This window comes from Cuculus canorus, chromosome 5 (genome assembly GCF_017976375.1).
Source record: "Cuculus canorus isolate bCucCan1 chromosome 5, bCucCan1.pri, whole genome shotgun sequence".
NCBI lineage: Eukaryota > Metazoa > Chordata > Aves > Cuculiformes > Cuculidae > Cuculus > Cuculus canorus.
Window position 1 is genome coordinate 18,727,005 of NC_071405.1, and position 16,897 is coordinate 18,743,901.

The following is a 16,897-nucleotide window of genomic DNA, read 5'->3' on the forward strand; positions in this document are numbered from 1 at the left end:
ACAGCTATCTGCTTTATATTAAAAAAAAGCAGCATGTCTCATTGTTAAAGGTGTTTCTGAGCTACGTCTCCCTTCTTTTTTTCTCTCTCTCTCCCCCCCCACCCCGTTTTTCTCAATTCCCCTGTTTCTTTTTCCTTTTTTCTTTCTCTTTTTCAAGCATTCCCCAGTCTCTTTTTTCTTCCCCCCCTCAGACTGAATATGGTGTTTGCCGCTTATGGGATATTGATTGTGTATTATCAGTCAGGCTCACACATCGACAATTACATGTAGTGCCAAGGTAGCCGTGACAATGAAGACTGGTTGCCATGGCAGTGAAAGAGGCCTATTGCTGCTACCAGGCGCCTGCTCTATAGCGATAATCATGGTACTCATTTCATTTTAATTGAAATTTGAAATCATATTCTCTGGGTAGAAGCAAATGGACCTTTTTCTCCCCCTTTTTTTTTTTTTCTAGCCACCAAAAAAAAAAAGTTACAAATATGAAAGATTTGCACATTTCTCATAGCAAAATATTAACTTCCTGACAATCAGTCAACACTGAAAGACCACAGTAAATGCAGAGCTTTATAAAGGTAGTTTTTCAGTCTTTTTCATACTGTTTCTAATTAATTTCCAATTTCCACTTTTCACTAGCCTCATATTCCATTTGCTCTGCTGTCTTCTTTTTTTGGTACACGCTGATCCAGACAGTCAGCTAGTTCTTCACAAAAGCCACTGTTTGCTGCAAGCTACAAACTCAGATATGTTTTACTAGTAAATATAAGAACTTGTCCATTATTATTTGTATGATTTCTATTAAATTTATTGTTTAGTATAAGAAAAGTTTTCCACTGTGATAATTGACACACCTCCACCAGTAACAGTGAAAACACAGCAACTTTTGCTTTCAAAGTGGAAAAAATTAGTGATGATATGTAAGGGCTAATGCTTTCTTGGAGGAAATAGAATTTGAAAGCCTAACAGTACTGAGAGAAAGAGTTACTGGAAAGTATATTCTGATGGCAGGAGATGCCAAGGGAAAAAAACTAACAGTGTAGACAATGGGAGAAGGACAGTAACAAAAGCTGAATGAGAAAGTTAGACCCTTTCTCTTGATGCTGCTTAGACAAGGTTGACCTTCTTGGAAGTGGAGAACAAAATATGCCTGTACAATTTCCTTCATATTTGGTTCTACAGCTTGCCTGGCCATCTCATGCTCTTTTAAGGTGACAGAAACTTAAGTGTATATATTGACTCTGCCACTGTTACCAGTTTGCATTCCTATTTGGGACCATGGATTCAGGGAGTCTCCCACACGTGCCAGTTCTGCCATCAAGCAATGATAAAAGTTAATGTTACCTCTAAAAATTTTTATCTTTTTTTTAATATTCTTTTGGTTCTGTTTGGATTACTGTGGCTTTCCAAACCACGAACTGACCCAGCTAATAATAAAGGAGTTTACAGTTACTACCTAATGTCTTTCAAACCTAGAAAAAATGTGTGTAAAATGCACTTTGTCATTTCTTGTAATGTTCTTGGTTAATTCCTTTCCTAATAAGCATCTGATTATTGGATGAACCCAAAAGGTAGTCTTCAAATTTGAATCCTAATCCTCAAAAAGTTAAGACCTGTCTTTGATTCAAAGCCCTCTGAGTTAACCGGCAAAGGCTGGGGAGTTTAGAATGGAAGGGTATAAACTGCTCATAGGGTCCTTTATGTCACTGCTCTGAATGTGTTAAGAGTTGTGAAGGACTGCCTGTCACTGGCTACTTTCTTTGCAGTAAAGCTTCTAGTTTGCCAACTCTTAATCTTTGCCACTGCTGGAAGTGAACATGAAGCCCTGGATCTACAGCATAACCAGGCATTTTAATGAGCATCTGGCTAGATTTCAAGCTCAGAGTAGCTCCCATTTCTTGCTTAAGTCTGGTCTCGCTGACCTCTGGCTTTCTATGAGAGTAGCAGCAAACAGAAGCTATGTAGGTAGCCTGGTGATGTGTATTTAGCACCTGAAATGACATTGGATGCTATTCCCATGATTTTTTTTAAACACTGATAAATTAGCTTTTACCCAGGTAGATTCCAGATTTTTTTTTTTGCTGAATTGATTTTCCTGGTTTACTGGTTTACTGAATTTCCTGGTTGTGTTTTTTTTTTTTTTTTCAAAAAAATCAGAATTATTTGATTTTGTTCGTAAATGCCGCTTTCTTTTCTTGAACGATACAACTTTTAAGTAGTTCGCAGGTTTTAACTTCTCCTCTGGAAGGTCAAAACACATTTCCACCAAATGATATAATGAACTGATACAGGTTAAACTTACGCTGCTGGTATAGGGCTGTTAACAAAATGTTAGTGGGTTAACTTCGCTGTGAAGGGCAATATTTGTGCTAGATCAGATACTATCTGTTCTTTTCAAACTTTAGGCCAGAAGGAACATCAGCTGTCCTCCCTCAGCCAGCTGAAGGGCAGTATAACCATGAAAGCCAACATAAGCTCTGAATTGCATGCAGCGGTCATTCAAAAGAAATGCAACTGTCTACTTGCCACAGAGCTAGATCACAGTTTGCACTGCTGAGTGACTGCCAGATTGCACAGGCTGGAAGCAGTGTTTTTAAAAGGAAAGCCTTTATCCTGTAGCTAGCAAGGACCTTCAGGCCTTGTGCTCTTTGGGAGAGTGGGTGCTGACCCAGGGAAAGTACTACCGCAGTGGGGTTCCTCTCATTGTGGCAGCCTGACTCTCCTATGGAGGTCTCCTCTCCAAATGCTGCCTGGATCTCTGATTAGTGTGTGAGGGCCAATGCACTTTCAGCTTGTAGTGTTATGCTTCAAGCCTGTGTGCTGCAGCCTGCTTTGGAAACATCTGTCTGAAAGTAGATCTAAGGCCCTAGAGGGGTTTTGAAGCTATTACTGGTGGCAAGGCTCAGATTAAAGTAATAAAAAAAACCCAACTGAAGCCAGTGGTTAGAGACGCGGATAAAGTGTGAGGTAATATTAAAACTGGAAGATGAGCAGGGACAGTGAGGGAAGCAGAGGTCCATTTGTGCCAGGAGTTTTAACAACCTGTGTTCTACATTGCATATCCAAACTCTCTATTGTTCAACATCCCCCCCTTTTCCCTGCATCCTTTCAAACCAGCAGAGTTCTTAATTAAGTGTCAAAGAATTGATTAGCCAGAGCTCTTGCAAGGCAATTCCATTGATGAAACTGTTTTGTCAGGCCAGCTGATATAATTAGACCAAACAAGATGTGAAATCTTCAGTGTTTTGGGCTACAGCCCAGTAATTATTTAATTTGTAATAAAAAGGAGAGAAAAAAACTTTATAAAATATTTTTCTTTCCCTGCCTCCCCACCGTTCTTTCCTCTTGCGGGAGTTTGAGCATTTGCAGAAAGCTGCTTAATGTCTGTGCAGAGGAAGCCTTAGTGAGCTGTCAGCACTTGTCCATTCCTCTTGAGACATAATATCGCCTTTCTTGCAACTCATCAAACTGCCAGGCTTGATTTATACAGAGCTAAACATACTAGCGCTGTTGGGACGATCATCGTTACTGAGATTGCACTGTTCATTTCCTAAGCTGTTGCTAGTGTGTCCGAAGAGGTTAGAACAGAATCATATTTTTAACAGTAATTAGCACTTATCTGGCAGTTTTCTGTAGATCTTTGTGCCTAATGCCCATTTTACAGATGGAGAAATTGAACTTCAGAGGAGTGGTGTAATATGATCAGTGCTTCACTGGAAAAGAGAGGCATAGCTGGGAATAAAACCAGACCACCGAACTGCTAGCCCAAGCCCTGTGCTACCTGACCGTGTTTGCTATTCTTGTGGACAGCAGCAGTTTTCTAATCCCTTACCTACCCTTTGGAAAGATAGTGACTGAGCTACTGTTACTACAGTACAATAACAGGCTGCTACCTCTTATTCCTAGGTTCTCTGCACTTGCTCACTGTACTGATGCTTTGAAGAACCCTTTTTGCCACAGCACACTTCCTTGCGCAGTGCATTTGATACTGAGTCCTAAGGGCTTTCATACATTAAAATAAATGTGGGAGGTTATGCAGGTTAGAAATATAGGTACTTCACGTTCTTACTTGCAAAGCCTGGAGAGCAGCAGCCTGCAAGCTCCCCCTAGGACTTCTACTACAGAAGGTGACCACACAGCAAATCCACAAGAGCTGCGAGCCCAGAACCCCTCCATCTCTGTCTTCTGTTTGATCCAAATTGTGCTAGTTTCTTTCTTAAGCTACTCTAGCTGGATTTTAGAAATACCTTTCTTTGTGAGAGTTTTTAATGTGTTTGTTTAGGCTTTTTCTTTCACTGCAAGAACAGGAGATAAAAAAACTCCACTTTAATAATAGAAGGAAAATATTCCCATGTGCTACAGGTTGGCAAGAGAAAAGCGAGGAAAGGAAGAGAATATAAAAGAAAATCTGGTTATCAAGCGCAAATCATATTCCAAAGACATTGCACACCTTGCAGTGCAAGTTTTCTCCCTGAGCTGTGATTACTGGATGATAGCTCTAGCCCTACTCCATCCCCCGCACACCTTTCTCATGCTGTTACAGAACAAACACATGCTGCCTTATTCCTCTTCCTCTCTACCACCCCTTCCTTATATTCTTCTTTTCTTGAAAGAGAGGGAGATGTGCACGCGTCTGTGTAGTAGAAAGAAATGAGGCCGACAGAATCAGACTGAACAGAAATATCAGCTGTGTTACAGATGATAATAAGTTAGAGCAAATCCCCATGCACATTTTTTAGAGTAATGCACCGTTCTCTGGAGGCAAGGGGCTGTCAGTTCCTCTCCCCTCGTTTTCTACAGGGCAGGGAATATTATGTTGTCTGAGTAGTACATGAAGTAAAGGTGGAAAGTGAAAGATGTATTTGTATGGAAGGCAGCCACAATAAGGCCTGAAGAAAATTATTGAGTTACGATGAGATGATGGGTAGGCCAAGCCACGGGGAAGAGCAATGCATTGTCATCTGCCCTTCTGAGTTGTTTCATGGAGTGAGATCTGTGCTAGTTATTAAGGAAGAGGGCAGAGCCCCTGTGGAAATGAAGAACTGGTGTCTATCATAGTGGAATCTAAAATCCGGCAGTAACCAGGTGCTGAGGAATTTCCTTGGAGACCCCAGGTTTGGAAACACATGATAAGCTGCTACAATGCAGTCATAACAGCAAAAGTCTAAAAAGCATGAGAATGCTGATTGTCACCCTTTCGAGCAGAGTGTGTTTAGCTGAGCTGTGGCCACAAGCATAGGAATCCGGAGGTATGTTTCTGTGGATTATGGATGGGTTGTGGCCCTGCAATTTGTCAAGATACAAGACTCACCTTGTCAAGGCTGTAATTAGTTTCTGAATGTTGCTGAGTAGAGCTTATATACCTTTGTGTGTGTGTGTGTATACTTGTATATGTGCATACACACATAGAGAATATACATAAAGCTATTGACTAGTTCTGAGAAGGCTGGATCTGCTGAATATTGCTTCTGTGACTATCTTTTAGTGTTTATGTGGTGAGACAATCCATCTGCTCATGGGTGCTTGAGTTGTGTACTCATGCCATCAGCTCATCACAGGAGGAGGCCCAAGTATCCTGATATTCACCTGGTACGATCACGTGATGTTCCCCAGAAATACCTTCATGATGTGTGATGCAGCATTAGGACAGGAGAGGGATGGATTTTGCACCAGCCCCAAAGATGACAAGCCTGAGACTTTTCAGAACAAGCCCTAAAAGTGAAAAATCAGAGCCTTCTTGTTCTTTCTGTTTATAGTACCCCAAACAATTCCTTAAACATGAGGAGTAGCATAAAAGTTGCTCTTTTCCTTGCTCTCTTCCATACTCTCTGCTGTCTGTGAAAGGAGCACATGTTTCCTGACTGTTACTACCACTTCTTTGCTGGAATTGTGAAATTTTGTTGGGTTGTTTGTTTTTTTTTTAAATTAAAGAGTCAAGGCCAGTGATGAGCATGATTAATCTGCAGCCACTGCCCCTGTGTTCATACTTTGCTTCTTTCGTTTTATAGCCCATGCACATTTTGTACAGTGTGTCAAGAGCTGTTTGTTTTTTTCTGCTTAGGTAAGTGAAGTGTATAGATCAAATGTTGGAAGCCATTAAAAGTATGTTAAATCAGGGATACCACTGATGTAAGGGCATTAACGAGGGAAAGCCCATGGTGTGCGACAGTATTGATTCTAGTGTTAGGTGGCTGTCAAAAAAATTAAGCATCTGATCCATACTTTTTACCAGCCTAAGGAGAGTGCAGATAAATGTTGGAGCACACAGTAAATGACAATACTTTGATGTTACTTTAGCAGGTATTGAAGGCAGGAGATGCATTTTTCTTTTGGCCTGTGTTCCCTGGAGTTTGACAGCAGTGCAAAGAACACTGAGAGTTATGCCTCCTCTACATGGAAGAGCCATAGGGAAGCATAGTATGGAGAGATCATCCTGTTTAAGCACCAGGACTCAGGGACAGAAAAAGATCCTCTTGACATTTTTGCAGAACCTCTTTAACTTCTTTTCTCAGTTAAATATGGTCACCTAGGTAATCATATTGGATTTTCAATGTGGAAAGCCTTTCTTGTACCTTTGCTAGTATTTCTGGGTCATGTTTGAGCAGTAGGGGTTTTGGTTTCTTAGGCCCATTTTGTTTCCCAGTTTCAAAAGTGACTACATTGTCAGCTGCAAATACAGAAGAATAATAGAGAAGAACTAAGCGTGTTTTCCAACATCTAAAGCATTCGATTTGAGCTTTGGGGCAAGAGGTAGGAAGGTCTTCCCTTGCTTGATGAACTGTGTATTTGTATATTGCTTCCTCTGCCAGCTTGGATGAGAGTCTCTCAGCTGTGTCATAACTTCTCTCCATTGATGGAGATGCTCTATTAGTTCAAGCACAAAGATAAAGATGTGTCATACGGTGTTTTGAATTTGCTCATAATAAAATACATGGTTTCTGCCTCAGCAATCTTGTGATCTAAATCTCATTCCTGCTGTTGCTGTGGAGCTCTGAGATGGCCATAGGGTGCAGGAGAGTGCCAACCTGGTGGTGGCACATCTGTTGTGTTACTCTCCCTCAGACCCTTTGCCCAGTACACCCACTGTGTAACCTAGACAGTGGTGGGATTCCTGTGGGTGTAATAAGTTCAAGCCATGAATTGGTATGTCACTCATAATGACTGATGGCTTCAGGTGATTAAGAGAAATTGTTGTCAGGCTTCACTGGCAGGCCAGGAAGAAGGATAGTAGCTATAATTTGGAGGCTTATGTGGAAAGGACAAAGTATGGATACCTGCGGGGAGCAGTGAGGGGGAAAGCCACTCAGGCATTTGGAGGTACATTTCTTTTTCTTTGCTTGAGAGCAGATCTGTGTGCTTTCAGAGTGGAGTTGATGGAGGGGCAGATCTCTGGAGCCATCCTGAGGCACCAGCTGCAGGGAGGGGCACTGAGAGCCAGTGAACATGAAAAATAGATGCAAAGTAGAACAGACTTTCAAGCTGGATTTCATTATGTGGGATCAATGAATAAAGTGTGACAGCGACAAGACAAGCCCCCAGTAGTAGTACGTATTTTCTGCACCTTGAGACGCAATTTAGAACCAGGTGAAATTAAAACCATTTAAAAAAAAAGGTACAAAACTTTACAGTTTTCCTTTTTTTGATTTTGCACCTGCTTAGAGTTTGCTTTGTGAGAAAACCCGATAAAACAGGTATTGTAGGTTTGCATGAAAATGGTGCTGAGGGCAACAATTTACAAAGCTTCTGAAGGAAGTTTACCTTTACTCAGAAAGTGACTCATTTTAAACTGAGAAAACACATGCACTTTGAGCATGACAGTGTTTATGTTTTGAAGAAATGGGACCATTTTTAACATGATAATAAAGACAGGGGAGAGTGGAGAGATGAAAATGATGCCATTTTTAGGTATTTAGAATTTGTTCATTTGCTGTAATTTCTGTAGTTGAGTAAGGTAACCTTGAGTAGTGACTGGCCTTTCTGTGCCACACAGCAGAGGATGGTGTGCGGTGCATTAGCCCAGCTCCATGTGACTGATGTCTCTGTAGCGTGTAGAGTAGATCTGTGCAGAGATTATGTGCTGTTCTTCTTGCAGCAGCATTGTGGTATCCATGTACAGCTGTTGGTTTCTGCTCCTCAGCATGAACACAGTGCTTTCCAGGTGTGCTGCTTCTGACTCAAATGCAACTTAGATACAGATGGTTCGTGGCTTTCTGAAAGATACCTTTCTGTCTGCTGCTTTCTTTCCTGGCTGCATTGTAGGGCACAGTTGCCTCAGTCATGGTTTGTGAGGATGCATACACTGAAGTAAAAGGCGAATGGGAGAGGCCACATTGGTGGGTATGCTTTTTAGACCTCCAACATCCACTAAGACCTCTGAATTCCTGTTGGCAGTCCAAGTCCTCTGATTCAGAGTCCTTTATTCTGGGTACGGCAGAGTATCATACTTAGGAGCCTATCATCAGCCCCGGGCCCGTAGATGTTTGGACTGTGTACGTACTGTGAAAGTGACCTGTCATTTAATGGCGGTTGTCATCAGTTGGTCTAATCTCCACTAAACCTCTGTTGAAAGCAATTTTACTACTAATGAACTTGGAACAAGTGTTTTCCAGTAGCTGCTACTGTGATTGGAGCCTCCTGGAGTATTATCTCAAGCCTATTTGTTCAAATAGGAAACAATTTCTAACCCTTTGTGACTACAGAATTAAAACTACAGGATATGGAAATTAAGATGCTTTTGAAATATTTTTCACTGCTGTTAAAATCAGCAGAATTTTGAGAGAAAAACATGGATTACATGTTTTTATAGAATTATTTTAAAAGTCCAAAATGGCATTCTTTATTTCAGATGATATATGAGCTGGAAAGGTGTAAACATCAGATCACAGGCTGAGTTTACAAGATTAACAATTGCAGTAGGAAAAACTAGCATTTTTTATTGAATGCTAAGTATACACAATGTAAGACCTAAGCATTTTAAATGAGCTGCTTTCCTAGCATAATTGCACTCTAAAATATTTTAAATAACATGTAAGGAGAGATCAGTTATTGGCAACTTTAGCAATACCGGTAAGCTTTTCAAACAAAATCTTTGTTAACTTTTAGACTAGAGATCATCTAGAGAAAGAAGTCTCAATTGCATGTGATTTACGCTTTGAAAGTGTTTAAATTTTCTTCACAGCCATTTATTTATTACACAACAGAATTATTACCACAAGAGAGAGTAGCAATGCAGACAGCAAAGGGCCTGGAGAGCTCTGCGGGTCTGTGTTTTCACCCTGCAGGTCTTCAGGATCCAGGCGCTTAATTCTTGCCTCACTGAGTGTAAATTTAGTGTAATTTTGGGGTTGTCTTATGCAGGGATAGGAGTTGGACCCAATGATCTGTGTGTGTCCCTTCCAATTTGAGTTATTCCGTGATTCTCTGAGCTGATAGTTCTTAGGGAAGTTATGTTCACGCTGAGCATATATAGCAATAAAATTCTCCCTCCTCTCATTTTCACTGTCACTGCCAGGTCTGGTAATTAATCAAGATTTTACTGTGGTCAAGTCGTTCTTACTTTCTTTTCCTTCCTTTCTGAAGTAAGTAATGAAGAATGATGTCTTCAGTTCTTCACCTCCACATCTCCTCGCCTGCTGAATGCTTGAACTAGTTCCTTTGACAAGCAGCCTGCACCAGGGAGAAAGTGCCACACATGACAAATGTGGCTTTGGAGCCTGGCAAGCATGCGGTTGGCTTTGTGACACTTCTCTATTTGCCACCATCAATCTTTCTCTGTCAAAGTCCTTTTTTGTCCTATCACTGTTGCTGTTTGTTTCACATTATGCATCTAGTCCTACCTCTGCGTGAGCTGGCTGAAGACCTTACTTGCTCAGCACAGTAAGAAAAATCCTCTTCTAACCAGCAGGGCAAAGTGCCATAATGATGGTTAATGGAGGTCAGTGCTGCAGGTCTGAAGTGGCTATTAAGAAGGAAGATGGAGAAGGGTTCCCTGTGAATTTCAGCTCCTTTTCCAAGACCCTGCTCTCAGTTTCCTTCCTTACACAATAAAGTTAAAAGAATCTTAAAGGCTTAAGTCAGGTCACAATCTAAGATCTACTGTAGAAACCACAAGATGTTTGTTTGTTTTGTTTTTCTCTTTCACACAAAAGGTTGGATTTTAAAATGTAAGAAGTTGTCACTGTAATACCAACATCTGCTAATCATTCAAACCATCATAATCATACTCATATTTGAAAGGAACCATCCTCATATATGAGGTACTGGAATGCAAAGAGACTTCATGATTCAGGAATAACAGGTGGCCAGTCTGGAATGGGAAATGAGGTCTCTCAAGACTATGAGATATTCTGTAGGCAGCAGTTAACTGATGTATAAGGAAATAAATTGTATACTTGATCCCTAGTGCCGTCACAATGTGAGAGTGGGAAGAACCATGAAAGAAACAGAGCTTCTAAGCTGGTCTTCATGAAGATCCTCATTTTTAAGTTCACTTATTAAGACAGCTGCAGTTTTGGGGACATTTTTGAAGAGGAGATCATGTTTGATGTGTAATGAGGTCATTTACTGGCATAGTTTGTGAGACTAAAATGAATTTAACTGGTTTCCAGTAATTTTAACTATTCACAATTGTTAATTTAACTCTACAAAAGAATAACTTTACAAATAGAATAACTTTACAAAATCAGAGAGCTGGTCATTTCACAGTGGCACTGTGTAATTCATGTGTGATAAAAGGTTCCAGAGAAGATGCTGCATAAGTTGAAAAAGGTATATTTAATTCTCTATACACCTAAAAAGGATATCTAGTTCCTGTTTAGTATTTTCCCAAAGCATCCATTGCCCCAACCCTTATTTTAATGATGAATTCATAAGACAAGGCAGCCATAGACAAATAGACAGAAATGCATTATTTTTTACCATAACCTTTAACTGTTGCTGCTGAAGAACTAGTCTCTTTTGCTACTTAAACACTAGCAAAAGGGAGGAAACTAAACAACAAACAACAGAGTATGAAAATATCAATATCTTACTCTTTCTGAATATTTAACTGATTACAACTATAATCTACATATTCAAACTTGTTGGAAGTTATTGAACCCTATTTTCTCATAAGAATTTATCTTGCTTCAGTTTCCAGTGCCCAGCCAATTCTTCTTGTTATGCTGTGTTCTATTAAGTTGAAAAAGTCTTTTAACTCTCAGTGTTTTCATCCATTGAAAGTCTTTACACTTCCACACAAAGCATCAAATTGGCTGTGGACATGTTTGTATTACATGATGTATCAATAGTGTGGTGCTCAGTGTTTCCCTCTGGACTGGTGGGAACTTAGTCCAGTAAACCCACATGACGCAAGGATTACGATAATGCTTCTGTTACATTTGGCACACAGAGACTTTTAAGAGAGGTTTTTTTGAAAAGGTGAAAAAACAGGAGAAGTGATACCTCTTCATGCGCACAAAGAGTGCTGCACCTTCTGTCTTTGTAAACCTGACTCCAGAACTCTCACTGATCTTAATATATGATTGTCCTGTACGAATTGTGAATCTCATGAACTGTTTCCCATATATTTAGAGTGTATTTGACAATATGTGAAGTGCAGATACAACATTCAGAAATTGGCTTTTTTCCTCTGTTCCAGTTCTTCAAGCATATGGCCTCATGCAGTAAATACACCGTACTCATGTGCCAGAACATACAGTGTTATGTGTGTATATATATACACACACATTGAGGGACAATCTGTCATTTTTCTCCTCCACTAAAAGCATTCTTTGCTTTTCGCATCTCCTAAAGGAGTCAAACAGTTGCATGTGGATTTATATGAACAAACTAAATATGTACAACTTGACTAATTTGTGACTAAGTAGGGATGAGGTAATTATTTAAAATCAAGGAGTGACAAGTGTTCCTTACAGTGAACCACAGCAAAATAAGGTACAACAAGAGAAAAGAGAAATCTTAAGAAAGGAAGCTTCAGCTGAATATGGCAGAAGGAAAAATCTCATGGTCGTGTGTAAATGTTGGTATTTTTACTGGTTGTTTATTCAGACTTGGCCAAAACTGCTAGATAGTTCTTGTACATTGGTACATAGTGCTGTAGCTCCCACTCATTGGAGGGATTCTCTCCTAGCCTAGGCTAAGGTATAGAATAATGTGCTTGATCATTGTGAGATGAGGTTATAAAAAACACGTTTGGCTCTTACGGGACAAAATTGCATTGTGACTTTGTTCCTGTTATCACCAATAAAGAAAAGTGACCTGACTGGCGTCAGCAATGGTCAGGAAGTGATTTTGACCAGACCTGCTGAGAGGTGATAGGAATTGGATGCTGTCATCGGACATCACATGATATTGCTGTTGACAGCTGTTGAGAGGCAGCTGCCAAATACATTCATTGAGAGGTGTTGACAGTGTTTGGGAGGTGATTCCCAACAATATTTGTCACAGGCATTGGCATCAGTCAGGACCCAGCAATTGTTTCAAGGACTGTTTTCTGATGAATTATAAGACAGAAGTGGTTGTGGACTCAGGTTGATAATACCAGACTAGAAACCAAAAACTGTCTATCTTTCCTCTGTTTCCATGAGTTGATGGTTAAAGGCTGTGTGACAATTATCTGGACAAAGGATGCATTGAAGTAAGGACAGCAATATTGCTGCCTTCATAGGAAGCTGAAATGAGGGAAGAGAAGGGATGTTTGCAGAAAGACCTATCTGCTCCCCTTTCTTGTTCTATATGTACCACAATGAGAATACACTTTTCCCGAGTGGCAGAGTTGTACAGAATCCCACTTATTACAGCCTCTGTTAAGCTGGGATGTATGAATAAGACGTGGAGTCTCTGTGCAAGCTGACATTTCATTATAGGAAGAGATTTCACCTTCTGAACAGGTTCTTCTGAAACTACCTTTAGGGATGTTTAACCTTTGTTTTGTCAACAGTTTTTCCCATTAATTCTTTCCGTTTGGTGATTTGGAAAGTGTAGGGAAGGGGGTAAAATAGTTTATCTCCTGTTGTTCATGCATTTCTATGACCTGCAGATTCAGTAGGCTGAAGAGTAGTAGTGTGCCATGCCCTTCGTTCTGTAGCTTTCTCCATATTTTCAACAAAAGAACCTGGAGATATACTTTTTACTGCAGCCTTGTTTTTACATTCTCTGTGACTGTATCCCAGCTTGACAGTCTCATGTGTGAATGTGAGTCATTGTGCTCTAGAAGATGCTACACATTGTTCTCAATCTAATTTTATCTTTGGTCCTTATATAATATGGTGACTGGTACCTCTGAGATGGACAAATGCCAAGAATGTTTGCTCCAAAACTCTTCATGCTGAAGTGTGACCTTTATTATTGAGAAATGGACGCTTCTGTGGCATACATCAAGCTGGGAAACTTAGGATTTTAAAGATCAGTACTGTTAGGGCCATTGAAGCCCTCTATGCTTCTGTTAATTTTTGACAACTCTGTCTTGATTCATATTGCAGCTGCCTTATGCCAGTCACTGGGTAAAACATGTTGAAAGTTGTGGTCCCTTTCCCAGAGAAATGCTTCTCAAATAATAAGTTGAGGGATGGCAGTCAGAGATGAACAATGGCGACGGACAGCGAAGATTAAGGTAGCTGTTCTGACCAAGGTGACGTGCTTTGGCCACAGCACAATAAGCTTTCTAAAACTGAGACAATAATGAACACTCCTTCCATGATAACTTGCTACTTTAACAAATATCTCAAAAAAAAGTCATTATATTAAAAATAGGAAAAGAAGAGAGGAAATAAGAAAAGAGGAAAGTAGCCTTTCACTTCAAGTGCTTGGAAACTCTAATAAAGAAGGCGGTATCTATGTTGAACAGAAGAGGATCTATGTGTTTGTCATTAACGGTTCTGAGTATGCACTGAGTGGAGTAAGAGAAGTGCAGTGTGTTTGCTAAACCCAAACTTGCCCAGTAAAACTGCTGGTGTGGATTTATGAGAGGGTATGGAAGTATCATGTGCTTGTCTAGATGAAGCCCCATCTGCTCATGAGAAGCAGCTCTGATATTGCAATTCTCTTTGCCATTCTTCAGTATTAATCATCTTAATCCAAAACATTGAGTGCAAATTCTGCAATAATGCTACATCTTCAATTGATTCTCATGCCACAGTAGAAGCTAGTAGTATTACTTTTATTTCTAATATAATAGAATTATATATTATTATATACTACATTATTATATGCTACTATATGTTATTACATAATACCATATTATTACATATTTTCATATAATGTATATTGATTGAAGATGCTTAGGAAGAGCCATTTGACAGTCACTGAAGATGTCAAGAAGGAAATGGTTTCTTTCAGCCACAGCCACCAGGGCTGTGTTGTCAGGCTACAGATTTTCCTTGGTCATAGTTGTGGAATGGAAACACTTGGAGATAAAAATATACATGTCATTTTTCAATAAGAGGGAAGGAAGTTTGTAATAAATGCTCTAAACTTACTTCTGTTTGGATTTACCATGGTTCTTTTTAATCAAGTGAAATACAGTAAAAAAAATAATTTCAAAATACTATGACAAGATGACAATGCAACCCAATAAATGAGCGCTCATTTTAGGACCACTTGCAATTCTGGCTCTCTTAGCAGATGCTTTTAGAGCTTTCTTGCAAGGCAGTCTCTTCTGCAGGATATCAATCTACATTACCAACTATGTAGGAGAAAAGTAGTCTAGGAATTAGTATCCTCAGAAATACCTTTAAATGAACATTTCCAGGATCACAGCTGAGTCTTACATTAATTCTGAAGAACGTGTTTGCATTTTTAAATGCAAGCCCTATAGTTTAATAGTAATTATAGCACCCCGCTTATGTGCAGCACTTCTTGACTGAAGTAGTCAAAGCACCTCAGGGTATTCCTATAAACTATGAATAAGAGGTAGAGAAGACAGGTAAATATCTTTCTTTTCTGAGCTCTTGATCATAGCGTGGCTATTGTGTACAACATAATGTTTTGCACGTTTGTATCTTTTTTCCTTTTATTTTAAAATCTGTAAGTTTTATGACCAGTCTGAAAGAAAAGAGGTAAGACTGGACATTATTTCTGTGTTATCTGAACACAGTGTCCTCTTACCGCAGTATCTTCACCTCTACCCATCTGCCTCTCTTGATGTAAAACTGCTTGGAAAGTTGACTTCTGATTACTATCAAGTGACATAGTACAATTCTCCCACCAGTCCAAGCAGAGAATTTTGAGGTTCTTAGGAATTATGCAAGTTCCTTCCGGCAAGGTGCACAACTGCATTTTGAGATTCACCTTGCGTGTCCAAAAATTATGCTTTCTTATGTTTTTTTTTTCTTTCATTCTCACCAACGCTACTAATTGCCTAAAGGACAAACTTTACTTCATGACTTTTGCTTTGCTTTTGGTTTTGTTTTTTGTTTGTTTGTTTTCCCAGATGCATAGGGAAGTAATTTAGTTCCTCCTTTGTCTTCAGAAGGTATTAAGACACTACCACCAATACTGAAGTGCTGGACTTAGAATTCATTGAGTTAAAGGGCATGTGCCATGTGTTTATTGATTTATCTATGCATCTTAAGCAGGAAGCATAGATGAAGCTGGGGAGGACCAAACCAAAAGAACAGCACTTGGAAGTTTGACTTTGTATTGTTTGTAGATGGAGTGTTCTGTGTCTTTTTCTATGCTCTCAGGACTGTTTTGGCATGGGGCCTCTTGGTCATGCTGGCATAATGCTGTTGGAACTGCCCTTGATATGCACTGATGGCAAGAAGTAAGCCCTTCTGTTGTCTCCATGGTTCTGGGTCTGTCCAGCTGGACAGCTAAATCAGTCATATGAAGTATTCTTCACTATTGCCTTCTTGTCTTCATTTGGATCAGTTAGTCCCACTGGTCTCCTCTATTAGTACTGTTCTTACAGTTTTCGGATATTACTCCCCTGTTCAGTTTGTACCTTAGCAGTGGCTCCTGCTACCATCCCTATCTTTAGTTACCTATGAAAATGTGTTGTGATGTAACATTTTTATATTGATACACAGAACACTAGTTGCCTGAAGAGAAAAGAAGGTTCTTCAGATACCGTATAGGGGGAAACTACTCAGGGATTTGGCTATAGGAGAGTTCAGTGGACTTTGTAATCAGTTTTCTTGTTACTGTTGTTTTTACTGTAAAACCACATTGTGATTTTTCTGTAAGACATGTCAGGCCTCAAATGCAAATAAGGTAACACAATCAAAAATCTTTTTTTGTGCACAGTTTCTAATGCAAGTTTAAAACTGTTCCTTTTACCTCTTTTTCCATTTTTTTCTCATTCCACATTACATGTCACTTGTTATAATATTCACAGAAGGAAAACACAGAAGGGACTCGATGCAATGAGCTCTATATTTATCTATCTGAATAATAACAAAATTCAGAGGTGTTTGCCTAGTGCTATATTTAATAATGAAATGCTAACATTTTTGCATTTTCTGTCTTCCAAATATAACAAAGCACTTTATCATTGCCATTATGAGACAAACTTAGTCCAAGAAAAGATTTTGTGAGATGTCCATAGCTGACATCCATCAGAAAATGTAGCTGAGGACAGGATCCATGTCCTGAACCCTCAGGCCACTCTGCCATCCTCACTGCAACAACTGTCGGATGTGTTCCCTCTTCTCCCGCCCCTGCTGTTCCAAGGTCATGAATTGGGGAATTAAGCTTCAGGAGCAGGCAGCTCGGCTTCTGAGGCTCTCAAGCTGAAGCCTTGTTCTGCAATTAGTGCCACCTCAGCAAGCAAGCTCAGAAAGTAAAACAAAGAGAAGCCCTTCCAAATTGCAGTCATTATATCTGCAGACTTCCCTCCCTATGCCTGTGAGTACCATGTAGTAACAGGATACAGAGAGATGCAGGCATAAGTAGATTTGCTTAA

At 39.7% G+C, this 16,897-nt stretch overlaps 1 protein-coding gene across 30 annotated transcripts in view; it reads left to right on the top strand.

The window, feature by feature from the left end:
- The window catches only part of NRXN3 (neurexin 3), a 998,348-nt gene that overhangs the window by 576,071 nt on the left and 405,380 nt on the right, over positions 1-16,897 (top strand).